This window comes from Mus pahari, chromosome 1 (assembly GCF_900095145.1).
Source record: "Mus pahari chromosome 1, PAHARI_EIJ_v1.1, whole genome shotgun sequence".
NCBI lineage: Eukaryota > Metazoa > Chordata > Mammalia > Rodentia > Muridae > Mus > Mus pahari.
Window position 1 is genome coordinate 76,068,271 of NC_034590.1, and position 6,946 is coordinate 76,075,216.

At 37.4% G+C, this 6,946-nt stretch overlaps 1 protein-coding gene across 1 annotated transcript in view; it reads right to left on the reverse strand.

The window, feature by feature from the left end:
- LOC110322851 (interferon-induced very large GTPase 1-like) overlaps positions 1 to 5,852 on the reverse strand; it is a 34,411-nt gene extending 28,559 nt beyond the window's left edge. The window contains exon 1 of the mRNA XM_021199750.1: positions 5,784 to 5,852. The gene's annotated coding sequence lies outside the window, so the exon portion shown is untranslated. The remainder of the gene's footprint in view (positions 1 to 5,783) is intronic.
- Positions 5,853 to 6,946: the final 1,094 nt, after the last annotated feature.

A 6,946-nucleotide genomic window follows, 5' to 3' on the forward strand; every position in this document is an offset into this window, starting at 1 on the left:
TCTCCCTCTCTCCCCTCCCTCCCTCCCTCCCTCCCTCTCTTTCTCTTCTCCCCCCCCTCTCTCTTCTTTCTTTCTCTGTTCTCATGTGTTCCTGACCAGCCTCTTTTTCTCTTCTCTCTCTTTTCTCTCTTTCTGTCCTTCTCTGCCCCCATCCCTCTTTATCTGTCTCTACTCCTTTTCAGGTCCTCAGTCCCTTCCCTTTCCCAGTAAACTTTCTTTATACTAGGCCTGTTGCATGGGCAGTAGTCAGGCTGTCAACTTGTTTCCACTGTAGCTGCATTATGCTACAATATAAAACATAATGCTGATTCTGTGGTATAACACCATACCGTACATGTTAATTCAACAAAATGAAATGAAACAAAATGTAAATAGGTGAAAATATTGTGAAGACATGTAATCAAATACATTAGATAACCTTGATTAAAGAGAAAAAAAAAAGAGCACTACACAAAAACTGAAGCAGGGAGACAAAAACCTCAGTAGATAAACAATAAATAGATATCCTGAACAATGGAAAACTTTCTAACAAGCCAAATAGCTTCAGTGGTGAACTCCACCAGTCAGTTAACAAGCTAGTACCAATCTTCAGCACAGTGTTACAAAAATAGAAGAGGAAGAAACATTTCTTAACTTGTTCTGTAAGATTAGCATTACCTTAGCATCCAAGTCAGACAAGGATGTCACAGAAAAGTATAGATAAATAACCTTTATGAATGTTGATGTGAAAACAATACTAGAAACTGTAATCCAGAAATATAAAGATTATACACTAATCAACTATAGTTTCTCTCAGGCATATAAGCATCATTTGACTTATTGAAGGCTATTAAACGCAATATGACCATATAAATAGTATGAAGGGAATACACTCCACACAAATACTTGAATTAAAGGAGGAAAATCACTTAATAAAATCCAACCTTGTTTTATGATAAAAATAACAAACTAGGAATTGAAGATACCTTCTCAGAATGATAAACACCTGTTAGTCCTTGAGCAAACTTAGTATTGAATTTATTATACTGGGCAGGTATTCTACTGCTAGATATATGCTCTAAAGAACTGAGAATGGGTGTCCAAATATGTCCTTGTACATAAACGTACTAGTCATAGTATCCAAAAGAATGGTAAGAACCCAAATGCCCATCAACTGATGGTAAATAAACAAATCGTGGAATAATCATGATAAAAGTAAAGTCATAAGAAAGGAAACAATATTGATGTATTGTAAAATATGGATGAACTTTATCAACATTGTTCTGAGTGAAGAAAGTCATAATGTCAAACACTATGAAAATCTACAGTAGGTAAATCCTAGGGATTAAAGGCAGATCATTGCCAATTGGAGAGATAGGAGTGGGAGCTGATTGCATTTGTGAGTGTGGGGTTTTCTTTTGTGGTAAGAAAAATATTTTGGGATTTGCTAGAGATTGTTGTTACACACATAAATCTAGATTTATGAATATATTAGATGAATTGCACAACTTAAAATGATTTTATGTTGTATAAATTTCACTTCAATGAAATTAAGTTCTATAGATGTGTAACTAAGATGTATGTAAAACAAAGATAATAAAACTCAAGGCCTGTTACTTCCCAGGGACTTATTGGCTATGTTCTGGAGCTCACTTGGGTTTGTTATGTATGTATAATAGCTATGATGTAGAATTAGGTGCTAGTGCACATATCTTCCAACTTTCAAGTGGAGTTAGGAACTTGAAATTGGCCGCAGAAGAAGGATGCCTTTTTGTAATGGAAATATCTAGATATTACAAGCCTGGAATTTCCTTTTCTTTTATTGGAAAGTTGATTGTTAAACATTTTCATCATTGACTTCAGTCTTTCAAAGTCTTTATTTGATGTTTGTTTCTCCTTAACTGTGGCTGTGATTCCCTACTCAGTAGGAAATATCCAAATCTAGCAGAACAGACTAAACACTACTGAGAAATAAAAGTAAACTTGTTAGAAAGGAGCCACACCTTACTAGGGAATAGCCCTTCCTTGTCAGCTTTTGACATGCAGTGTGAACAAAGCTCTGCCAACCCTTCCTCCCAGTGCAGCAACCACCAGCCTTTGTTACATGGGCTCTGCATCTCAGGGAGAGACAGTGGTGACATTTGCTTTTCTCCATTGTGCAAGCTGTGATGTTTTAACCTGGAAAATTCAGTATGTTATCATGGCCACAGGAGACCAGGCCTAAAGGTGAATTTCAAGGAGAAAAATAAAGTTAGTTTCTGTCCTATATATCCTTCAAAGACTGAATCAGACAGTGAGGTTCTCCAAGCACAAGCACCTTTTACCTATCAACCCAACATCTTCCCACCGCACAAGACACTAAAAAGAAATTCATTTCTTTGAGACAAATAGTTTATCTGATTTCTCTAAGCCTAGACTTGTAAAACACCATGTTTTGTTTGCTGGTTGCATCATATAAATGCTTCAGGTAAGGTAGAGGAAGTAGGTAGTTGAACCTCTAGGGCTACTCTGTTTATCTTACTGACTCCGTATTTAAATTAGGTAGCTTTTTCTTTAAAGCTTGATAAAGAGGTGCAGTATGGTGTGCTATCTAGCTTTATCTGTAAAACTCTGTAAGGAGATGAATATAAGGAGATGCAATATGCTCAGAGATCTCCCAGATGCCCATGAATGAAATTGTCACCTGAACACTGGGGCTACATCACACTGGAAAAACAGCAGCATAGCACAGGAATTTTCACAGTGCTTATTACAGAAAAGGGATTTGGATAAAGGAGCATCCCAGATTTTTAAGAGGGAGAACTCAGAATAAGGTGTACTGAAGTCTTTATCTGAACCCTTTATGTTTTAGGTATACAAAAGAGTAAAAGGACAGTACATGCTACGATCAAGTATACTCTCTGAGAACTCTCCTTTTGAGTCCTTTTCATCATCTAGAATAGGGGAGATTTAAAACAGATGGTGCCAAAACTTAAAAAAAAATGTAATTCTGTTTTGGTGAGAAGGGGAAAGAAACAAGTAAGGAAGTTTATGGCCAGGACAGAAGTTGAGCAGTGGTGCTTTTTGTTCTTGTTCTGAAATGGTTTTGGTTTCATTGCTAGAAGACAGAAATGCTGGCAATATTTTGGGATACTACTGGCTCACATTCTTGTTTATTGTCTGTTAGCCAGATCATGCTGTTTTGTAAAACCACTTCCATTTTGGTTGAACTGTGTTAACTCACTTGTTTTCCGGAACAAAGATAAACTAAAGTTTTTCTCGATTCTTGCCATCTAGGATAGAGGTTTATAGAGCACCTAGCATTCTTTAACTGACTGGGGACCCCTAGCAGTGGCCAAATGGTGTGCCAAAAAGGGAAACTTTAAAACATCTTTCCTGCCACACTTCTGTCCTTTAACTTTCCCAGCTTATAAGGGGATGACATGCTCTGATTCTTACATCCATCTCTCTTAAGTTTTACTTGGAGGAAACTCCAAATAAAGGTTGGCACTGTGGGCAATTCACTTGCTCTCTTGTCTGTCTTTCCTTCTCATTAAATTTTTATTACATTGCTTTTCCTTTTTATATAGTAACATTGGCAGAGTAGCGACTGTACATAAAGGTGGGACCAAAATTTTAGACCAGGGTCACCACATGGGTGGGCTAACTGCACCGACCAGCTCATTTCTGAGCTGCTACTAAGTTTCTGCTTGGGTTCTGTAGAAATTTTCTAATCTAGCAGCCCAGTGACAGTACCCTCTTGCTAGACAGGAGTTCTTCTTGTTTCCTTTTTGTTAAGCTCTTAACTGGGAACCTAAAAAAGAGTTTAGAACTCTTCAAAAATATCATTCTGTTTTTTTCTGCAAAATTTATTCTTTAAGATTATAAATCATATGACCTAGAAGCCACTTGGTCCAAGTTGGCTTTTGTGGCCATTGATGTAGCAATACAAAAACATAATGCTCAATTCAAATGGGATAAGATGTTTATTCTGGAGCCAAATATTGATGCCAGGAGTGAGGCTGGCTCCCTGGTAGGCAGTTACATAGGGAGATGTGATAAAGGTGGTGCATTTCTAAGATGGTTGGCTTCTTCTTTATCTTCCTGACTTGAGAGGAAAGCCTGGCAGCTTTAAAACAAAGTCCTTGTAGGCTTTTGTCTCCCATCTGTAGGGCCCCTGCTGACAGGCTGGCTCAATAAGTTCAAGGCCTACTCAGGACATGCCACACAACAGTTCTGGGCCAGTCAACCACACTGGCTTCCTTCACACTGACCAACCCTAAAGTAGGGGAAGAACACTCTTCAGAGGCTTAACATAAAACAAAACAAAACAAAAAACGTTAGCCCTCAGGCAGAGACTGGAGTTTTCACATTTCCTAGTCCCCTGCCTGGCTTTGCAGAGGGTTTTCCTCTTTCTTCCTCTTCCTCTTCCTCTTCCTCTTCCTCTTCCTCTTCCTCTTCCTCTTCCTCTTCCTCTTCCTCTTCCTCTTCCTCTTCCTCTTCCTCTTCCTCNTTCTTCTTCTTCTTCTTCTTCTTCTTCTTCTTCTTCTTCTTCTTCTTCTTCTTCTTCTTCTTCTTCTTCTTCTTCTTCTTCTTCTTCTTCTTGTCTACTGTGTGCATGCATTTCCCAACAACTTTCTCCAACTGCTGACAGTTGCATGAGGTATTTGGGATTTATCTTTTGCTACTTGTTGTGCTCAAGAATTTTACTACCTTTTAATTCTTTAACTGGCAGAAACTTGAACCTGATCAATGCCCCTCAGCATCCATTAATGCCAGTGATTATGGCCTGGGAACATAGATTCAGGTTACCCTAATTCATGAAGTTTTTATAATAACAGAACAAAGAAAGCCATGAGTAGAGGTGTTTTCAAATGCTTTGGTGGAAACATTAAATACGTAATTAAAACAGAATGGTGAAATCTCATGTATAGGCCTCACATGCTATCTGGTAACTAAGTTTTGATCTATACTAACTAGGTTCAGGTTAACATATTCCAATAGGCTTTTATCTGTTAGTCACAGGATGCTAGGTGTGATACAGAGGTAAGAAAGGCCAAATAGGGGGTTAAAGATAGCCCAAGGTAAGTTGTAATTAGGCTGTGAACCTCCACCATCCCTGAAATACTACTCAATTAATCAGTCTTCCAGGTTGTAGATTCTAAGAAATTTTGATCACAATTATCAGAGACTCTATTCCTCAGAATTGTTATTCATTTGAAGTAATAATCTGTTGTTCTTAAGACACCCTCAAACACTTTCTCCTATATCAGTTTGACTATAGTATATGGTAAAACATCATAAGTTTTGAAATCAGAATGCCCACAATGTATGAGGATATTCTGAAGAAATGCTTTCTTGCTATGACTGTCTGGACTGCTGAGGCAGAGCTCTCCAAGGGATTGTAATTATCCCCTGACTACTTCACCAGGGACACTAGAGCCTGAACACCTATGGGCCAATGATGAGCAGGACACACCTTGACCAGGACAGCTAAAGTTGGAGGATAATGAGTTTGCAGCCTGGGTTTCCTATTGAGAATTTGTCTCAAAGCTAACAACACAAGTTAAGTAACTTGTGTGAACTCTTCCAAAGTAACTAAAGCCAAGTGATTATAGAAAATGATTCTGTGACAGGACAAGACAGTGCAGAGATTCCGCCATCTTGTATTCTTGACAAGGCTATTTCACATTTAACTAGAATTTGATCTTCTTGATGGAGAATCCTGTGGAAGATTTCCCAACTCTATTTTAGAACCTGAGGCCAGGATGCCCCAGCTACTTTATCTTAGCTTCTGTTAAACTGTGTGCTTGTCTAACACCCACCTCCTAGCTNGCTGGAATACAGATTTTCAGTGGCTATTAATTGTGTCTGGGTCAGTCTCTTCCTGAGGGCTAACGTTTCTTTAAAGCCTCTGAAGAGTGTTCCTCCCCTACTTTAGGGTTGGTCAGTGTGAAGGAAGCCAGTGTGGTTGACTGGCCCAGAACTGTTGTGTGGCATGTCCTGAGACACAATTGATTAATTGTGGCTCCTCATTACAGTTTTTATGTATGGTTACTTACCAATTAATGGGCTCTATTTGTATCTGTTTTTGATATCTATTTCAGGCACAAACATAATTTTAGGAATACAAATACAAATTTATCTCACACCCCAAAAAGGAATGGACCTTTCAGATATAGACTAAAAATAGCTGTTGAGCTCAAGGAAAATGTAAGAGTCTTTTATCCCAAATAAAACAATAAAATAATTATTAAGGGATATCATAATTTAGTCTAAAATGAAAAAAATACCTACTGACATTATTATGCCTTTAGAAAATAGAATTAAAGTTAACAATGTAGTATATTCTTTGTTGTCTTGACATTCCAAGTTATTTCTTTCATATTCCTATCAAATGAAGATTTTCAGATCTCTTTAAGTGCAAATTCTTTCATATCTTCCATAGACCAGGCATACAAATTTATTGATCCCTTATAGGCAAGAGTAACATTCAGCCTGAATAAGCTTTAGCAAATGGATCTTTAACCATTACTGATTCCTAAAATTAAAGGACCAAAGTCTCAGAAGGGGAAGTGGAGGTTTGATTAAAAAGACAGAGAAAATTAATGGTTTATGAGAAAAGAAAGAATTCTCTTACTTTGGGATCTAGGTTGACTTTCCTGATGACTGAGAATCAAGAAACTTCAATAGAGCTGAGAGAGCCAAAATCAAGTGTACAGATAATCTGTTTTCCTGAAGATGTCTCAAACAGGCTAAAACATTAACAAGTGAACTATGTTTATTTAGGGCAAGGATGTTTGTAATTTTGAGCTTTGTCAAATTATCACTTTTCCAAATCTGAATGGTGTACCTCATAAGAACACAGTTTCATCCATAAAACTGAAAGAAAAAAATTTAAAGATAAAACTAAGTAAACCAGCTTATATATGTTTAACTTTCAAGCCTTTCTTAAAAGGTAACCTTATCTTTTTTTTTTTTTTTTTTT